Raw genomic sequence first — 18,896 nt, 5'->3', positions numbered from 1 at the left:
ACCCATTTTGTGACATAGGAATTTATGCCCAGTACAGTGAGTTTATCTATAATACCAGAGTGGGGGATGGTTTCAAAAGCCTTGGCGAGGTCAAGATAGGCTGTATGCACCACCTTACCCTCATCTACGGCTCTTGTGACTGCTTCAAATAAGTCAATCAGGTTTAGGAGGCATGCTTTGCATTTTACAAACCCAAACTGATTGGGGTCCAGAGTTTAGAGGTTACCAATGTCTTTGTTTATAAGCTCCAGGATGATGCATTCCATGGCCTTGCAGACCAGGCTCACCAGGCTAATGGGGCGGTAATTCCCAGGGTCAGTGGGTGCATCCCCTTTGTGGAGTGGGATAACAGATGCTGTGCACGATTTCATAGGCACAAAGCCTGAATTGAGGCTATGGTTGAACATGGTACTTAGGTGGGGTGCCAGTTCATTCTGTAGTACATGCAGAACGTAGCCTGGGATGTTGTCTGGTCCCATGGATGCTGTGCTCTTGGCTTTGGAGAGTGCGATCTTTACTTATGCGTCCATGATTACAGGGGCTTTGCAATTTTCCGGTATGGAGATTGGCCCTTTGGGGGGAGTGGGGGGGTAAAGTTTGCACTGAACCTCTCTGCCAGAATGTTGGCAATATCAGTTGGTTCTGTATATCTAGTACCATTGTGCTGTAGCTCAGAGCAGATCTGAGTAATGCCATTGAGATTCTTGACATAGCTGCAGAATGCTTTGTGGTTGTCTTTAGAATCCATGGCAATTTTATTTTCGTAACTAGCTTTGGAGGATTTTATGAGGGATCTAAGCTTCTTAGTGAGGCTGACCAGGGAGTTCATGCAATCATGGGATTTTACTCTCTTTTGCAGCACTTTTCCCTTCTGTTGTAGAGTTTGTTTATGGCAGGGGACCACCAGATTGGCTTCCTTTTTTTGGAGGATAGCATCTTGGTTCTGTTGGGGATGGCATGGACTCATGTATGTGCTTATAAAGTGCATTTGTATATGATTCAGCAGTCGTGCCTCTATTTTTCGTCTGTATGGGTGTCGTGAAGTTAGCCACTTCTGTCTTAAGAAGCATGAAGTTGGCTTTGGAGAAATTTTTTATGGTGGTTTCCATAATGGTTGGTGGGGGGGTATTTATGTCTAGGATGATTAGCTTGTGGTTGGATCTAAACTCTGGTGTGGAGCATCTGTTACCCATATTGGTAATGACCAGGTCCAGGATGTTGCTGCCCCTGACGGGGGCATTGACAAGTTGATTCAGGGCACTGGAATTGATGAATTCCAGAAAACATTGAGCAAATGAGTAAGCCCATGAGTAGTTTTTCCAGTTGATGGTGGGGTAGTTGAAATCTCCCAATATTAGGATACAGGGCTGTACCGTAATATTATCCAGTATATCGAGAAACATGGAGTGGGAGTCCTGGGGCATGGCAGGGGATCTGTAATAAGCTACAACCTGAATTGCAGTCTTGCCCAGTGTAAATTGTACTTGGATAAGTTCAGATGCATTATGTTGAGCAACTAGCCTGGAGGTGTGGATATCCTTTAGGAATATGGACATGCCTCCTCCTTTAGTGTTTCGGTCCAGGTTAGGTGGCCGAAAGGTGTGGTACGAATTGTAGCCTAGTAATACAGGGGTGCTCTCTGGAGCCTTAAACCAGGTCTCTGTCTCTGCACATATGTCGATGTTCTCCACCTTAAGGAGTGCCTCGAGTGAGTATATTTTGAGGTTTAGACTTCTAACATCGAGTAGCATTACCCTTAGATTTCTCTTGTTTGTATCTACTATGCTGGTGTATTTGACATTTGAGCCTTGCCTAGAAAAGGCACTATAGGGGTGGCAAGAACCTTAGCCAGTATCCAGAATCACAGAGGTGACAGGGGCAGGCCATCTCTGGCAAAGCATCGTGGACTGTCGATCATGTTGTCCCAAGCCCTTAGAATGACACCAGAAGTTTAGCCAATTGTTGAATTCAATCATTTTGTCCTTGTACAGTGGTATAATTCTGGGAAATGGCAGGATGCTACTCAGGGCTAGTGTCATAACTGCCTGGGCCACATGGTCAGCGAGCTCCTCCATGTCTCTTTTCATGTAGTCAAGGGAGGTACATCTCAGGTCATTCACTCCAACATGGACAATGACAGAGTCATATTTGTACTTGTTGTGGAGTGACTTGAGTGCGTGCATTATATGGTGGATCCTGGCATCCGAAAGGCAGCTGAGAGTAACTTTCTCCTTGTTTAGTCTGGTGAGAGGGACGTCAGTGTACCTGACTATAGAGTCACCTATGACTAGTGTGTTGGGTACATTGTTTTGCCTTATGGGCTGAGGTTGAGTGACACACTGATTTTGTGGGCTATGTGTCATTTGGGTAGTGTTGGGGTGTGGTGGTTTCTTGAGTTTCAGCTTTGGAGGTCTCTGTTGTTTGGGCAGATTTTTATTGAGAGCCTCCATGAATGTAGGTGTGTTTTGTGTTACTATGTGTGCATTTGAGTGGTGCAGGTTTTGATGGATTATGTGTTGACTGTGATGTGGTGTTTACCTTCTCTTCTTGACTGTCTAGTCCAGTCTTGACTGGAGAGAACTTGGCATCCAGTTTTGCTATATAAGTGCATCTCTCACAGGTTGTAGTGTTGGGTGTTAGGAGGAAAGGGTTGTCAGTGTACATAAGGCAATTGCTACATTGCTCCAAGATGCCCAGATTCATCAGGTGGACAGGAAAAAACACCAGGACCTGACCCTTAGACATGCCTTGTTAGTGCTTATTAATTTAAGTACTAAAACCTATTTTCCTCTTTATAAGTCAGGAAAGTTGAGTGCTGCAGTAATTTGTAGATTATTTAGTGCATGCAACGAGTTTTGGACAAGTACTGAGCACAAAGAAACAGGTTTGAGAGCTACTAAGGGAAAATCTGAAGAGCAGACTTTCTGGCACCGAGAATAGTTTAACCATACTTAAGCGCAAAACCATGCAAACATTGGTTTTTAAACAGAAAGATGAAAGGGACAGAAATAGCCCAAAATGGCCAATAAAACTACAGATTCTGAGCTGAAAACATTCCTCCAGTGACAGAAAGGCTGCTCAAAGCTCACCACTCTCACTGATGAACAGAGAAACTTTCCTCTATCTTAGTAAGGTCTGGGCAACACAGAAACTACAAAACAGCCCAGAATGGAGCAAAATCTGAAAACTGGCCTCTACTGGTTATAGAAAGGTGGGAAATGAGTAGAGAGATAGGATTTGATTTTTTTTTTTTTGTTTTTTTTTTTTTGAAAATTAGAACAGATACAGTAATACAAACACTTTTGAGGCAGTAAATGGCTAGTACACTTGGGTGTGAAGCCTTCAGCAATTAAACAGTTTTACAAACACTTGAAAATGATCAATTAAAGTGCAAACAGTATCAGAATTAAAAAACAGTTCAAAATAAGTAGCAACGTTAATAAACAAATGCTCAGAATAGTACAGTTAGTGAAAATAAACAGTAAAAAAGGAAAAGCAAGTCACTAAATCCACTCAAATTCTCTCTTTTCTCCTTCTGCTGCTGTAGAACTCTGCAGGACACCCAGGCAGGATCTTGCTGAGGTAATACAAGTGCAAAAACCGCGCAAACATGGTTTTTAAACAGAAAGATGGATGGGATAGAAATAGTCCAAAATGGCCAATAAAACTACAAATTCTGAGTTGAAACCATGCCTCCAGTGACAAATAGGCTGCTCAAAGCTCACCGCTCTCATTGATGAACAGAGAAGCTTCCCTCTATCTTAGTAAGGTCTGGTCAACACAGAAACTACAAAACAGTCCAGAATTTAGCAAAATCTGAAAACTGAACTCTACTGGTTATAGAAAGGCAGGAAACGAGAAGAGAGATAAGATTTTTTTTTGTTTTGTTTTTTCAAAAATTAGAACAGATACAGTAATACAAACACTTTTGAGGCAGAAAACGGCTAGCGCACCAAGGTTTGAGTCCCTCTGTCTCCATTTGCTAGGTGTGTGATTCTTGGCAAGTCACTTAACCAGGTTGTCCTTCTGAGTTAAGTCTGAAACCATTACATGCAGATCAGTGTTCTGCTCGATTAACAAATACAAATGCAGAAATGTTTGGCCCAATGTTTTTTTAATATTTGGTGTGTCTGACACAGTAGACTACCAACATGCCTGCATTGGACCCTCATAAACTAAATATTGGTAATTTTAATAGGACAACCAGTTTTTGCAATTCCAAAGCCAGTTACATCTGCAGATCAATCCAAGAGCCTCATCAATCCAGGGAAATTCACCATTTTCCAAGAGCATGTGGCAGTCACCATTCTGTAAGTTTTTGTAACAACTGAAATTCCAAAGCCAGTAACAAGTGCAGGCCGATCCAAGAGGCTCATCAGTCCAGGGAAATTCACCATTTTCAAAGAGCACATTGCAGTCACCATTCTGTACGTATGAGTAGCATTAAACTCATAGCTAAGTCTTCTGCACACAGCACCAGTGCATCCTGGGTGCCTTCCTATACAGGTCAAACACTGATTTCTCACCTGTCTTTGCAAATAAATTATATAGTGACAGCATGTTAATCATTAATAATGGGAAAATAGTGTTACTGTAAGCCATAACTCTGTATCAGAGAAGTATTATCCTCTGGCTAATAGGCAAGTAAAAGAGAAGAGGTACTAAGCCAGCTTATGAAAAACTAGGGCTGGGTAAATGTCTGGTGGTGGAAAAATATTTTGGACTTTGTTTTTTGGTAGGCAACTACTTTTTTCTTGTTTCCTGTCTTATATCCGTTTCCAAAAAATATTGTGTGGCAATTATTTTGCTAAATATATTGTGAAAATGATACAATACATCTCCTTATTACATAGTTGGCCAATGTAAGTAGATAATCTGTTCCTTTTTTTAAAAAAAATTATCACAAGCTTTATTGCTAGCTGATTGTGAATTGTATATTGCATACATATGTATTGCTCCAATCTGGGATAGTTTATATAGCTGAAAAGTTGTTCTTGCCTTTCTTTTTTTGTTTACATATTTTAGGCTCAGCTTCACATAGAGAAAATGGCTTTGATTCCATAAGGATGTCTCATCAATAACTACAAGGAAGTGAAAGGCATCCTAAGTATGGCAGCACGGAGAATGCAGACACAACTGAATTCATTTCATGGAGTGTCAATAGCCTAGCAACAGTATGCAAAAGGAAGGTAAGGGGATATAAACATGAATCCAAGGTTAAACACTTAAACTCTGAATATATTTTAAGAATGTGGCCTAGATGGGGGAGAGCTAGTAGTTGTAACTCTTCCCGGAGAAGGGTTTCACTGATACACAAACAACTGCAATGGACCTTAGCAGCAAAAAAGGGATACCAGATGACCAAAGTAGCATTATCGGGGATTATATTGAGATATTGAAAGGTAAAGATTCTAACTCCAGGATATTGATAGAATGTGACTTTGACATTATTCTTGATCCATGGGTAGACATCAAACATTAAGTGACTGTATGTAGGGTGACCTACCCTACTTATAAAGATTAATCTTAATTGGTGGGTAAGATAGTTTGATAATTAGAACTGATTATTCAGTTAGGGAGGTAATGCTCTGGTGAGCAGTGTGGTGTAAGTACAAAACCAAAATGGTGTAGCCTGAAATCATAGCTTGGTAGTACTTGAATTGAAGGGCTTAAGGTCTATCACTTGAAAATGCCATGGAGACTCTATCCATTATTTCTTAAAGATTGGAGTAGATCAGAAGAATTGCAAAAATGGACAGAGGGATGTTGTACTAAAGAAAAGTATGTAAAATATCCCATGATTTAGACTTGAGATTTAAAACTGAAAAAAAAAATTTTGTTCCACTTAAGAGAGGACAGAAAAAAAGACATAATATAAATTGTTACATTTAAAAAGCATATATCAATGGGAACTGCTCTATAAACAGAAAGGATATAGCAATGGCCTACTTAAGGAAAATACTAAAAATTAAAGCAGGAATACAAGACTTTGCAATATGCATAGCTTTATACAAAATGGGAAAGAAACAAGTCTTGTTATAAAGTGAACACTATCACCTCAACTTAAGCTAAATATTAAGGGAAAGTGATAGAGACATTTTATATATAGTCTACATATCAAAATTGCTAAATAACTACAGTTATATACTTCTAATTTGAATTACGATGTCAATAAAATAGATTAATTGTTCTCACAATATACGTTACCACACGTGTCCATCTAAGATAAGGATAATTTGTGCAAGTCCTTTTTCATCTCTGAAATATATGATGTTATGTGATCCTATCTCGCCTACATTCTGACTGATGGGCTCAGAGCCGATCCCTCGGCTCCGACTCAGCACGCTTATGCTATAGAGCGAGGCCTCTTATTGGCTGAGCTATCTTTATCCCAGGATGCACCACCGCTAATCCCCCAGATCTCGTTTGCTGCTTACAGAGCTTGGACGTGGTCTCAACATTGGCTGGGCTAAGTACTATATTAATAGTATCTTTTCCTGTCAGTAATTCTCTCTTTTTCAACCCAAAAGCTGTTTTAACGGCTATTTTTTGTGTACGAGTGTGTCTCTTGGTGTTTTATTGAATTTTGCTTTAATTTTCCTGTCAGAGAAGGTTCCGTTTCAGTTAGAGGGGCCTTCCCCTGTTCTAACTACTTTAGTGGTTGTGTGTGGGTCAAGTACCCGTTTGAGTTAGAGGGTCTTGACCCTCCTTGCTTTCTTCCCCTTTCTTTACTGTGTAAAAAAAAAAAAAAAAAAGGTTTCTTGTTTCAGTTTATATATTTTGAGTACGGACATACTTATTGTACCTGTGTCCTAAAGCTGTTTAAGTTTACTGTTGTTTCTGTTTTTACAACTATGTCTAAGGAACATAAACCATTCGGTTTTAAGAAGTGCACGAGGTGTGGGTTTAAAATGTCTATAACAGACGACCACTCCTCATGCGTCTATTGTCTTGGCGCCAAACATCTCCAGGAATCCTGCAGTGTGTGCCATGCGTTTTCCTCTCGAGTCCTCCAGGAGAGGAAAAACAAATTAATCCTCAAAGGATTAATCAAGTCTTCTTTCGAGGAGGCCTTATCTTCCTCTCCGTCTCCTTCTAAGAAGAGGAAAGCGCCGGCTCCGACCAGTCAGTCGGAACCGATGGCTAAAAAAGGTAAGCAGACTTCTCCATCGGCTCCACGGACTTCGGAGCCGAGGTCGGAATGGTCTGCCTCGATGCCTCCTACCTCGACCCCTCTGGTTTTGGAGCCGAGGTCTGGAGCATCGAGAGGTGGGTCACCCTCATCGGCTCCACTGATATTGGAGCCGATAAGGGTCATCGGCTCAGACACTTCCCCCTCGGAGCCGAAGTCTTTATCGGCCGAGGAAATTTCCTTGAAGATTTCCTCGGAGCCGATAATTGTGGAGTCCTTTCGGAGCCGGTCCCCGAGCCCTTCGGAGCCGATGGAGAAGTCGGTTCGGGCCCGATCGGTATCCTCAAGATCTTCCAGGATGTCTGATTCGGACATCGACAGGGTACTCCTTCGACTTTTCCAGTCTCCGGTGTTCCAAAAGATGGTTTCGGCTCCAACCCATTTGGCTTCGGAGCCGATGGTCCACTCCCTTACAGTACTTCCTCCTCCAACAGCTTCAGCACCGTTAGAGCAGGTGTTGGTGGAACCAGTGGAGGTGTTAGGGTCAGGCCCGACCCTTGCTCCAACTCCGGCTCTTGGGTCGGAATTCAGTGCACGGACTTCTTCCTTCGGCCCTGGGAGGCGGGATTGATACCTTCGGTCCCAAGTCTCCCTCTTGGTGCGTCGGCGGTGGGAGTACCGTCCACTGTCGCGGAGGGGACCTTCCCAGGATTCTGGTGGTCCCACCTTCAGGGCTATGAGGAGTGCTCTAGCCAAATCTTCATTGGCTACCTCCACAGTTTCCCCAGCTCCTTCCCTACATTTGGAGACTGGGTCATTGGCAGTTCCCCTGTCAGCAGACAGCGGAGCCCCTGGGCCTCAGGTTACCCCCGCTGGGGTTTCTCCTCCTCCTGGAGTTCCTTCTGAAGCCTCTTCGGAAGAACCTCCCAGGAAGAAAACGTGCAAGAGGAAGCACGTTGACTCCCCTGATGAGTCTTTGACATCCGACACCGATCTCGATGATGCAGAGGGGTCCCCCAAGTCGTCCTCGGATGATGTCTCCTTTGCAGACATCCTAGAAGCCCTAAAACAACGAGGCTGGCAGTCCAAACCTCCCTCTGCTGATGAGTCGGTGTTCCTGAAGGCCTTCGGGGCTCAGCCCTCCACCTCCTGGGTGTCTCCGCCCTTCGATGAGCTCTTGGATTTGATCTGTCGAAGGGCGTGGGAACACCCGGACTCTGTGGAACCGGTGCCCGCTCGTCCAAACAAATTTTTTTCAGCACCCCCAGATAGAGAGTTCCTCATGAAAGGTGTGGCTGTGGATGCTATGGTGGTGGCATCTGCTACGCAGCAGGATGTAGCAGAGGCTTCTACGTCCGTCCATCCTCCTAATAAGGAGTCTAGGAGCATGGATCGGTATGGCAAGCGCACCCTCAGTTCAGCGGCCTTTACCTTGAGGTCTCTAAACTACCTAATGCACTTTACGAGATTCCAGAGGGATCTGATTAAGGAGCTGTCTGATACCCTCTTAGGTAACCTGCCTGAGGAGCTGGCCCAGATGGTTGGATCTCAGCTGGCTACAATGTCATCCATTTCGAACTCGTCCATGAGGCTCATCTTGTATGCGGCGAAGGAGTAGAGCGGCAGTACAGGCATTGCTCTATGGAGACAAGCCTGGCTCCGCCTGTGTCATTGCGGAGGCCTTCAAGTCTTCATTCGCCTTTGATGGGTCCTCCCTGTTTGGGCCCAAGGTGAAAGACACACTTACCCACTGTGAACAGGAGGGTAAGACTCTGACTGCCGTAGGGGCACGGTTTTCCACTCCCTTTCGGCCTTATCCCAAGGCTAAAAGAGGAGGGAAGATGTGGTTCCGGAGATTGCAGAAGTCTTACCCCTCTCAGCAGGAAGGTTCCCCCTCCAGAGGCAGAGGAGGGGGAAATTCATCAGGAAGACGCCGTCCCAGAGGCGGCAGAGGCCCCCGCAATACTGGAGACCACGAGTCCTTTCGTGGCTCTTCAACTTTCCATAGTCCCTGAGGGATTGCGCAACTGTGCTGCTCCGGAGCCAGTCGGGGGTCGTTTTTCGAAGCACCTAAAGGCCTGGGAAGGCATCACTCAGGACCGATGGGTGCTTCGAATTATCGCCGGAGGTTACTCCATCCCATTCTGTTGTCCCCCCCCTCAGTCCAAAAGAATCCCAGACCCGCCACCCAGTCAATGGGATACCGCAGCCATAGAGGTTTCAAAACTGCTGCAAAAAGGAGCCATCCAACCGGTCCCCGCAGACCAGATCGGATTAGGGACTTACTCAAGATTCTTTTTAGTGCCAAAAAAGACCGGGGACTTGAGGCCCATTTTGGACCTAAGCAACCTAAACCGTTCAGTCAAAAAGTCCAAGTTCCGAATGGTCACTTTACAAACCATTCTCCCGTTGTTGGAGAAAGGTGTTTGGATGTGCTCCATAGACCTCAAGGACGCGTATTACCATATCAAAATACATCAAACATCCAGGAGACACTTGCGCTTCAGCCTAGGAAGCAGTCATTTTCAGTTCCGTGCGCTGCCCTTTGGTCTCACCACAGCCCCCAGGGTGTTCACCAAATGCTTGGCAGTAGTGACTGCTCACTTGAGGAGTCTAGGATTCCAGGTGTTTCCGTACCTAGACGACTGGCTTCTAACTGCCACCTCCAAGCATCTACTTCTACGGAGCCTGCAAGCCACAACATCACTGGGCAATTCCCTCAGAATCACCTTCAATTGGCCAAAGTCTGTGTTACGGCCATCTCAAAGAATAAGATTCATAGGGGCAGAGATAGATTCAAACCAGATGCGGGTCTATCTACTTGCAGACAGAATTCAGATCATACAGTTTCAGGTTCGAGCCTTACTCCCCAGGTCCAAAGCCCCAGCCAGAATGGTCATGCAACTATTGGGATCGATGTCTGCCACAGTTCTGCTAGTTCCCTTGGCAAGGTTACACATGAGAATCCTCCAGTGGCTTCTCTCAACTCAATGGTCCTTTCAGGAACTCCCTCTCAATCATCTAATATGGATCACAGAATCTTGCAGACGAGACCTTCGCTGGTGGCTAGTGTCTTCCAATTTGGATCAGGGACGACCCTTTGTTCTTCCTCCTCCGGCGGCCACTTTGACCACGGACGCCTCCCAGATGGGGTGGGGGGAGCATTCCCTGGGCAGGTCAGTCCAGGGCAAATGGCATCCGGAAGAGACCTCTCTTCACATCAACATCCTAGAGATGAGAGCAGTACTCCTATCCCTTCAAGCCCTTCACTGTTACCTCCCTCAGGGCGTAATTGCTGTTCACACGGACAACATGTCAGTTGTCTGGTACCTGAACAAGCAGGGAGGGACCAGATCCTATCCTCTTTGCAGGGAACCGATGAGGGTCTGGGAATGGGCAATCTCAGCCAATCGCTTCCTAGTGGCTACTCACATACCGGGCAAATCCAATGTCATAGCCGACAGGTTGAGCAGGACCATTCTCTCTCCTCACGAGTGGTCTCTGAACATAACTATTACAAGACAGATTTTCAGCGAATGGGGAGTTCCTTGTTGCGACCTCTTCGCGACTCCTCTGAATGCGAAGTGCAAGGATTTTTCTCCCTAACCTCGGCTCTGGGGAAGAGCCCTATGGACGCGTTAGTCCATCCTTGGCCCACCGGCCTGCTTTATGCCTTCCCTCCAGTTCCTCTCCTACCCAAGGTAATTCAGAAGGCTTCTCTCTTAGGGAGCAAAATGATCTTAATTGCTCCTTACTGGCCTCGTCAAGTCTGGTTTCCCTATCTTCGGAAACATGCTCTGGAAGGTCCATGGTTCCTGGACCAGATCCCAGACATACTGACTCATCAGTCGGGACTACTACACCAGTCCCTACACACATTAAGATTGACGGCCTGGCTCCTCCTCTTCCAACCATAGTCAGGAGACATGCACTAGACCCAGAGGTAGTGCGCATATTGTCTTCAGCCCACAAGTCGACTGCGAAGAAACTTTATTCTAGCAAATGGAAAAGATTTGCTATATGGGCTCAACTCCGGGGCCTGGACCCCATTTCAACTCCCGTAGCAGAAGTACTCAAGTTCCTAACCTCTCTTTTCAACCAAGGCTCTTCTGTTTCTACTATCAAAGTACAATTGGCAGCAATTTCTAACTTTCATGAATCCATAGACCCACCTTTAATGAGCAACAGGTTGTGTAAGACCTTCTTGAAAGGTGCTGCTCTATTAAGACCTCCAGTTTCTCATCCTGCACCTCCATGGGATCTCGATATAGTATTACGTGCCTTGACTTCTTCCCCTTTGAACCGGCAGCTACCTGTGATTTAAAGTTTCTATCATGGAAGACAGCTTTCCTAGTGGCAATTACTTCAGCCAGAAGGGTTTCAGAACTTCAAGCTTTGTCAGTAAAACCTCCGTACTTGGTTTTCATCCAGACAGAGTTTCCCTCAGACCAAATCCTTCTTTTGTTCCTAAAGTCTGCTCTACTTTATGCTTACAACAGTCATTAGAGCTCCCAGTGTTTTTCCCAAAATACTCCAATAAAGCGGAATTTATTTTCCACACACTAGATGTCCATAGGCAGTTATGTTTTTATTTGGATAGGACCAAACAATCAAGGAATACAGATCAGTTGTTTGTGTCCTTTGCAGAAAACAAATTGGGCAACGCAGTCACAAAGGTCACTATTGCCAAATGGATCAGGGACTGTATTACTCAAGCTTATGTTTTTTCTAACGAGGAGCTTTCCACCGCTGTCAAGGCTCATTCTACAAGGGCTATGGCTACTTCGGTAGCATTTCATTCTAAGCTTGCTATTAGTGACATTTGTGCTGCGGCTACATGGTCTTCCCGCATACTTTCATTTCTCACTACAAATTAGATGTGGCATCTAGAGGACGAGCTTCATTTGGTTCCACAGTGCTCAGGAGTGTTTTCCAATGAGCCACCGGGATTTAGGTGCTAGGGACGCTGTCCCATCAGTCAGAATGTAGGCGAGATAGGATCACATAACATCTTTTAGTTATGTACTCACCATAACTTCAGATGTTTGGGATCCATCTATTCTAATAACCCACCCTCCTTCCCCCTTCCTTGGAGATCAGAGGATATCAGAAGGTCCGAATCCTGTTGTTTCATCTTGAAACATCTAACAATGTTATATAATCAGGTTATGCATGTGTGCATGAATGCGGACAAACAAGATCTGGGGGATTAGCGGTGGTGCATCCTGGGATAAAGATAGCTCAGCCAATAAGAGGCCTCGCTTTATAGCATAAGCGTGCCACGTCGGAGCCGAGGGATCAGCTCCGAGCCCATCAGTCAGAATGTAGGCGAGATGGATCCCAAACATCTGAAGTTATGGTGAGTACATAACTAAAAGTTGTTATAGAATCTCTGTTCAGTAAAAGCACTGGGCCCAGGTGAGCTAACAGTAAGAATACAACTGGACCCTCTGCTGATGGAATTATACAATAAGGTCAAAAATATTTGATATCTTCCAAGTTCAGCAAGGATGTCTAGAATTATTTTATGTCCTAAACAAGATAAAACCTCTGTGGATTTAAGTTCTTATAGAGCAGTATCATTGTTCTGTTTAGGCAATAAAATATATGTGAAATTACTGTTGCACTGATTAGAAAAGATGCATTCTTATCTGATCAAGGATTAACAAACCTCTGCTGTTTTTTAGGAAACATCAAGGGGGTTCTGTGAAAAAAATGTATCAATAGGCCCAGACAACATCCCAGGATGCCTTCTAAATAGCATGAAACATAATCTATCAGGCCCACTGGAAACAGTATTTAACAAAAGCCTCCAAAGTGGCTTTGTGCCTAATAAATGTAGAACAGCAACAGTCATTCTTCTGCACAAAGGTGGGCCATCTACAGACCCTAAAAACTATAGACTCTTAAGTCTTAGTAGCCTCATGTACAAAGCCATGGAAAGAATCCTCATAGAAATAATCAATAATGATATAGGAAACTTTCAGACACTGGACCCAGCCCAATTTTGTTTCATCAAGGGAAGTTCATGCCTAGTACACCTGGTAGACTTCTTTGAGAAGGTCAGCAAAGTAATGGGTGAGGGCAAAAAGGGTTCAAACTGCCTACCATGAGTTGGCCAAGGCATTTGGCACAATACCCAACTCAGGCATTGTTGACAAAGTTAAGAGATTAGGTATAAATCCTATAGTCAGCTGTCTCACAGACAGGATCTAGGAAGTCAGAATTTTACTTTACATATATATATATATATATATATATATATATATATATATATATATATATATATATATTTATTTATATTTGTTTACAGAGTCATTGCAATGATCTCAATGGACCATTTTCAGGGACAGTCTGGGTAAATAGTATGATAAAAGAAATTAAAAAAAACATTTCCAGATGCAAGGATATGCTGCAAAATAAATATGCATGCATATTTACAGATGCGGCAATATGTTATAACATTTAGTTCAATAACCAGATAACACTGCCAAAACATAGATGGAAAAATGGAATTATGCTCAGCAGAGCTTTATGGATAAGATGTAGCCATAATGATTGAGACAGCTTATGCTACAGGGATAGCAGCATATCATTATATAGAGAGATATGAAGACATTAGAAGAGTAAGTGAGAATAGTTGCAAGAAAGGATACCATGGGGAGAAGAGAGAAAATGTATGAGAGAACTGGAGAGTCCACCTCTACAAAGAGGCCAGTCATAAGCGGAGTCTCTCAGGATCGGTCTTGGGAGCATTCATTTTTAGCATTTACTTCTCTGAAGACAAGGAAAATGTCAAGGACCTCTTGCTGATGAAATCTGTAAATGATTGCAAATTCGGAGCAGTTCCAGACTCCACCATTGACATTAATGTTTTCCAGGAAAGGCTGACACAGACAAATAACTTCTGTCAGAGCCATGGACTAAAACTAAATGCAAAGAATGCATAATAGTATCCTACGAGTATCATGATGACAACACATTCCTAAAAGTTGACTCAGTAGTCAGGGACTACATGACACAACACACAGAAAATAATCTAGTCTTTGACCATTACGTGTCAACAGTAGTGAGGAAGTCATTCTATGTTATGCAACTTAGAAACAAAAGTACGACATCTATGTCCAAGGAGGTCATTGCTTCATTATATTCAGCATTCAACAGACATATCATCCAGTGCAGTACCTCCTTTGGTATTTACCTAACAAGGCACATCCAACAACTGGAACATCTGCAGAGGTTCCTCACTAAAAGAATACAGGGCATTAGTAAAATTGTCCTATGCAGACCGCCTTAATGGTGTATCCCTGTATTCTGCTCCTACAGGCTGTTAACAGGAAATCTATGCCTGGCATCAAAGGCATTGTCAGACCCCACCCTGAAGGACTTTTGCATATCTACAAAACAAACATTACCAGAATTGCCTATTCTTAAGAATTAAATGTTGTCTGTGATATAAATAGGACCTGCTGGAAAGACAGGTGTGTATTCCAGAGACTACCCCTTCTCTGGAACAGGCTCCTTATTCACGTGAAACAGAGTTTCTCCCAAACCCAATTCAAGTCTGACTTGAAAAACTGGATGGGGAGCAAAACATTCATCCCTGGTTTGGCACCTATGTCTCTAATGGACACAGGCAGTCTGTAAATGGTTCATCTCCCAGACCCTGCTAGTGGATGATTCATCTCCCAGGCCCTTGCTTGTAAATGTTTGATCTACCAGGCCCCTGCTTACACTTATAAAGGGTATCAGAACATGTTACAGATTTGGGTTGCATGGCTAGGCTTAAATAGGCCCTAGTGGTCATTAGCCTAGTAAGCATCTATGAACCGAGAAATGATCATGTTCACATTTGACAGAATTGGATTAGAGAAAAATATATTTGTTGGTTAAGTTTGGAATAAAATCAGTTATCTCATTTTTTTCCTACAGCAGTATAGTCCTCAGGAAAGCAGAACCCTTTAAGACTATGCTCATCTTTAAAGGAGACCTTCCTATACTCCTGAAACAAATATAATGAGTGCTTTCAAAAATTTCTGAATTCCTGGTTCTGACACATACCTAAAATTAAGGGGAGAGAGACAGTATCTACAAGTTGAGATGATTTTATAAGCACATATAGTGAAATGTTTACAGTGGGATGCAAACAAGAATTATTATGGAACATCTGCAAAAGGTTAGAAAAATGTGAGATTTTCGATGTTTACATTAATAATACAAAAAATGGAGTGGAATACTGTTATGCTGAGAATGGTGTATGCAAGCAATGGATGTCTGTAAAATAACTTTAAAACATGGGAAAAATTAAAAATATTCAGAGATATACACACATGCATATATACATATATATATATATATATATATATATATATATATATATTTGGTGAAACAGGTATAATTACAGCTCTGTCTACATAACTGCATTCATTTTATAAAACTGTGTGATCTACAAGTAAACATCTTACAGAAAACATTAAGACAGACAATGCTGCCCTGATGCTTGATACTTTACACATAAGATTTTGTAGAGCTATATGATTTTGAAAATCTGTGGAAACATTATCCCCGGGACTCAGGAAGCCTAAATTTCCATGCAGGAAGAGTGTAGGAGCTCCTACATGGAAATGGCCGCCGAGTGATTCAGGATTCTGCCATTTTCGCGTGCACGAACAACCCTACACTGTTCCTGCATGGAAAGCAGGCAGATATGCAAATCACCTCATTTGCTGGTGAAAACCATGCAAATGAGGTGATTTTGTGATTCACCAAGCTGCACAGACTTCATATAAGAACACTGTCAGTGCAGAACTGTTTTTGGCTAGTAACCGAATACATTTCTGCATCTGACAAAACAGAGGCATGACAGATCGTGTAAAAGCATGTATTATGTTTCATACACATGCCAATGGCCAAATATAAGGACATTGGCATTAAAATCAGTTATTTTTTTTTAAATTAAACTTTTTTTTTTGGCCGATCTCAGCCGTTGAAGCTTAGTGTAGTGGCGCGCAAACGAGACCATGCCAAAATTTAAAAAAAAATGAGAAATGCCGATTTTAAGTTAATTCTGCATTTTACCATTATAGTCAATGGCATGAAGAATGTAAACATTACCAGGGAGCGGTGGTTATCAAGGGGAAAGGGTCCGTTTTAGACCAGTAACTAATGGCCTACATACTGGGGTATGCAAATGAGGGGAGTTATACTGAATCACAAATTTCCTCAAAGTGTCAGCTTGTACCTAACCGTGTAGGTGCAGCAATACAACAGTGTAAGTGTAAAAGCTGAATGACTTCATACGAGTGTGTTCAAATGCTTGTTGTAAGCACATTATAGCTCTGTGGCCCATGTGTGCCCTTAGCTAAGCACAGCTAAAGAAGGGGGAGTGTCAGATGTGCCTGAGCAGTGTGTACATAGCCTAAATGGGTGAGTGTGCTGCACCTGGTTTTAAGCAAAAACAAAACAAAAAAAATAAAAAGAGGAAATGGCAGCACTGTTTACATTTGAGCAGTGGGTATATGCAGCGCACCTTGGGGCTTAAATAGAGAGGAAATGGAAAGGGAAAACAGCAGTAGGAAGCCAATCAAGGAGAACTAGCATACCTGACAGGTGGAATGTATCAAAAACAGCCAAATACACATGCAGCAGCCCAGCACACTACTATAAACTATGCAAACACCTTGCAAACTGGATGTAGGTGAAACAGCAGTAGGATAGCAATACAGGAGAACTAGCATAGCTGGCAGGTGGAATCCATCAGAATCAGCCAAATATGCATGCAGCAGCCCAGCACGCTACTATAAACTATGCAAATGCCTTGCAGACTGGATGTAAGGGAAACAGCAGTAGGAAGGCAATACAGGAGAACTAGCATATCTGGCAAGTGAAATGTATCTGAATCTGTCAAATACATATGTAGCAGCCCAGCACACTACTATAAACTATGCAAACACCTTGCAAACTGGATGTAGGGGAAACAGCAGTAGGAAGGCAATACAGGAGAACTAGCATAGCTGGCAGGTGGAATGTATCAGAATCAGCCAAATACACATGCAACAGCCCAGCACACTACTATAAACTACGCAAACACCTTTCAGACTGCTTTTTGGGGAAACACCAGTAGGAAGGCAATCAAAGAGAATTAGCATAGCTGGCAGTAGAATGTATCAGAATCAGCCAATTACACATTGAGCAGCCCAGCACACTACTGTAAACTATGCAAACACCTTTCAGACTGCTTTTTCCCAAAAACTCTACACCACCAGTGTATACAGATGGGGGATTTTTAACTGGCAAAACTAACACAAAATGTTAGCGGCTGCTGCTGCTTTACTCCATCAATATGTGCTAGAGACTGAGGGTGGTGAGGAGGAGAATGCTAACAACCAACCCACAGTGAGGAGGAGGAGGAGAAGAGTGTGCCTACCCAGGATAACCTACCAGGACCTGGAGATAGTGGACCGCTATAGGGTGGACAGGGACATTCTACAGCAAATCATTGAGCTGTGCCGGCCACACCACACACAGAACTAGTAGAGGGGAATCCATCCCAGTGGATACTAAGGTATGTCTAGGCTTACAAATACTAGCCACAGGTACCTTCCAAAGACCAACTGGGGATATCATGGGGGTCTCACAGACATCAGCATCCAGGGTACTCCACCAGTTCCTGGATGTCATGACCCCACATGACAATGAGCACATTTATTTCCCCAACACCAGTGAGGTATTGGCCAGAAGTATGCGTCTCTTCCCCCATATAGTAAAATACCTTGAGGTAGTTGGTGCTATTGACTGCATACACATCCATATCAAAGCACCACCTACCTAGTCAGCAGGGAAAGGTCTACATAAACCACGAGGGCTTCCCTTCCATCAACTGCTAGATAGTGTGCAATGCCCATGGCATTATCATGAATGTGTGTGCTGGCGGCCCTGGATGTTTCCACGGCTCCCACATCTGGCATTGCTCTCAGGTCTATCAGGCATTTGCCAGTGGGGCATCCCATATGGCCATCTAGTGGGGGATGCTGGCTATGCACAGGAGCCGTGGCTGATGACAGCCATCAGAAATGCACACACATCCGAACAAGGACACCATAATGAGGCACACACATAAACCAAGATCATTGTAGAGCATGTGTTTGGGATGCTTAAGTCATGGTTCAGCTGCCTTGATATATCTGGTGGAGCCTTGCAGTACTCTCCAGCTACATGTACACAAATGTTCATAGTAGGTGCCATGCTACACAATATGATACTGCAGACACAGCTGCAGCAAGAACAGCACTGGACTGGGCCACACAGTCTCCCACCATTGCCAAAGCCAGCACAGGTACAGAAGAACATCCTGAGCCTGCCCCTGTAGGCAGAAGGAGGCTTGCCTAATATGCCCAGGCCATGGCAAAGAGGCAACGCATAGCACACACACTGACACTGTGGAGACCCAGGGACAGATAACACTCTCCAACTCACATAGTGTAACAGGGATGCCAAACATGACACTTCCTGTGCTTTACCATGTATAGGGAGTGTACTACATGCATCTGACATAGTGGGCCCTCTAGCCCTGTTCTCAGTACTGGCCCAGCAACAAAGTAAGTCACCCTTCCTATCAATTACTGAATGGAGTAGTATGCTCTCATAGTTGTATGTATGATATGGATGCAAGCATGCAAGGGAATTGGGTGGCTGAATGGGATAGCAGCAGACAGCTATGTGGGACAGCAGAAAATTCACAAAAAATACTGGTGTCAACATACTA

This window comes from Protopterus annectens, chromosome 8.part0 (genome assembly GCF_019279795.1).
Source record: "Protopterus annectens isolate FY-2018-M chromosome 8.part0, PAN1.0, whole genome shotgun sequence".
Taxonomy (NCBI): Eukaryota; Metazoa; Chordata; order Ceratodontiformes; family Protopteridae; genus Protopterus; species Protopterus annectens.
Note: the sequence above shows the minus strand (reverse complement) of the source record.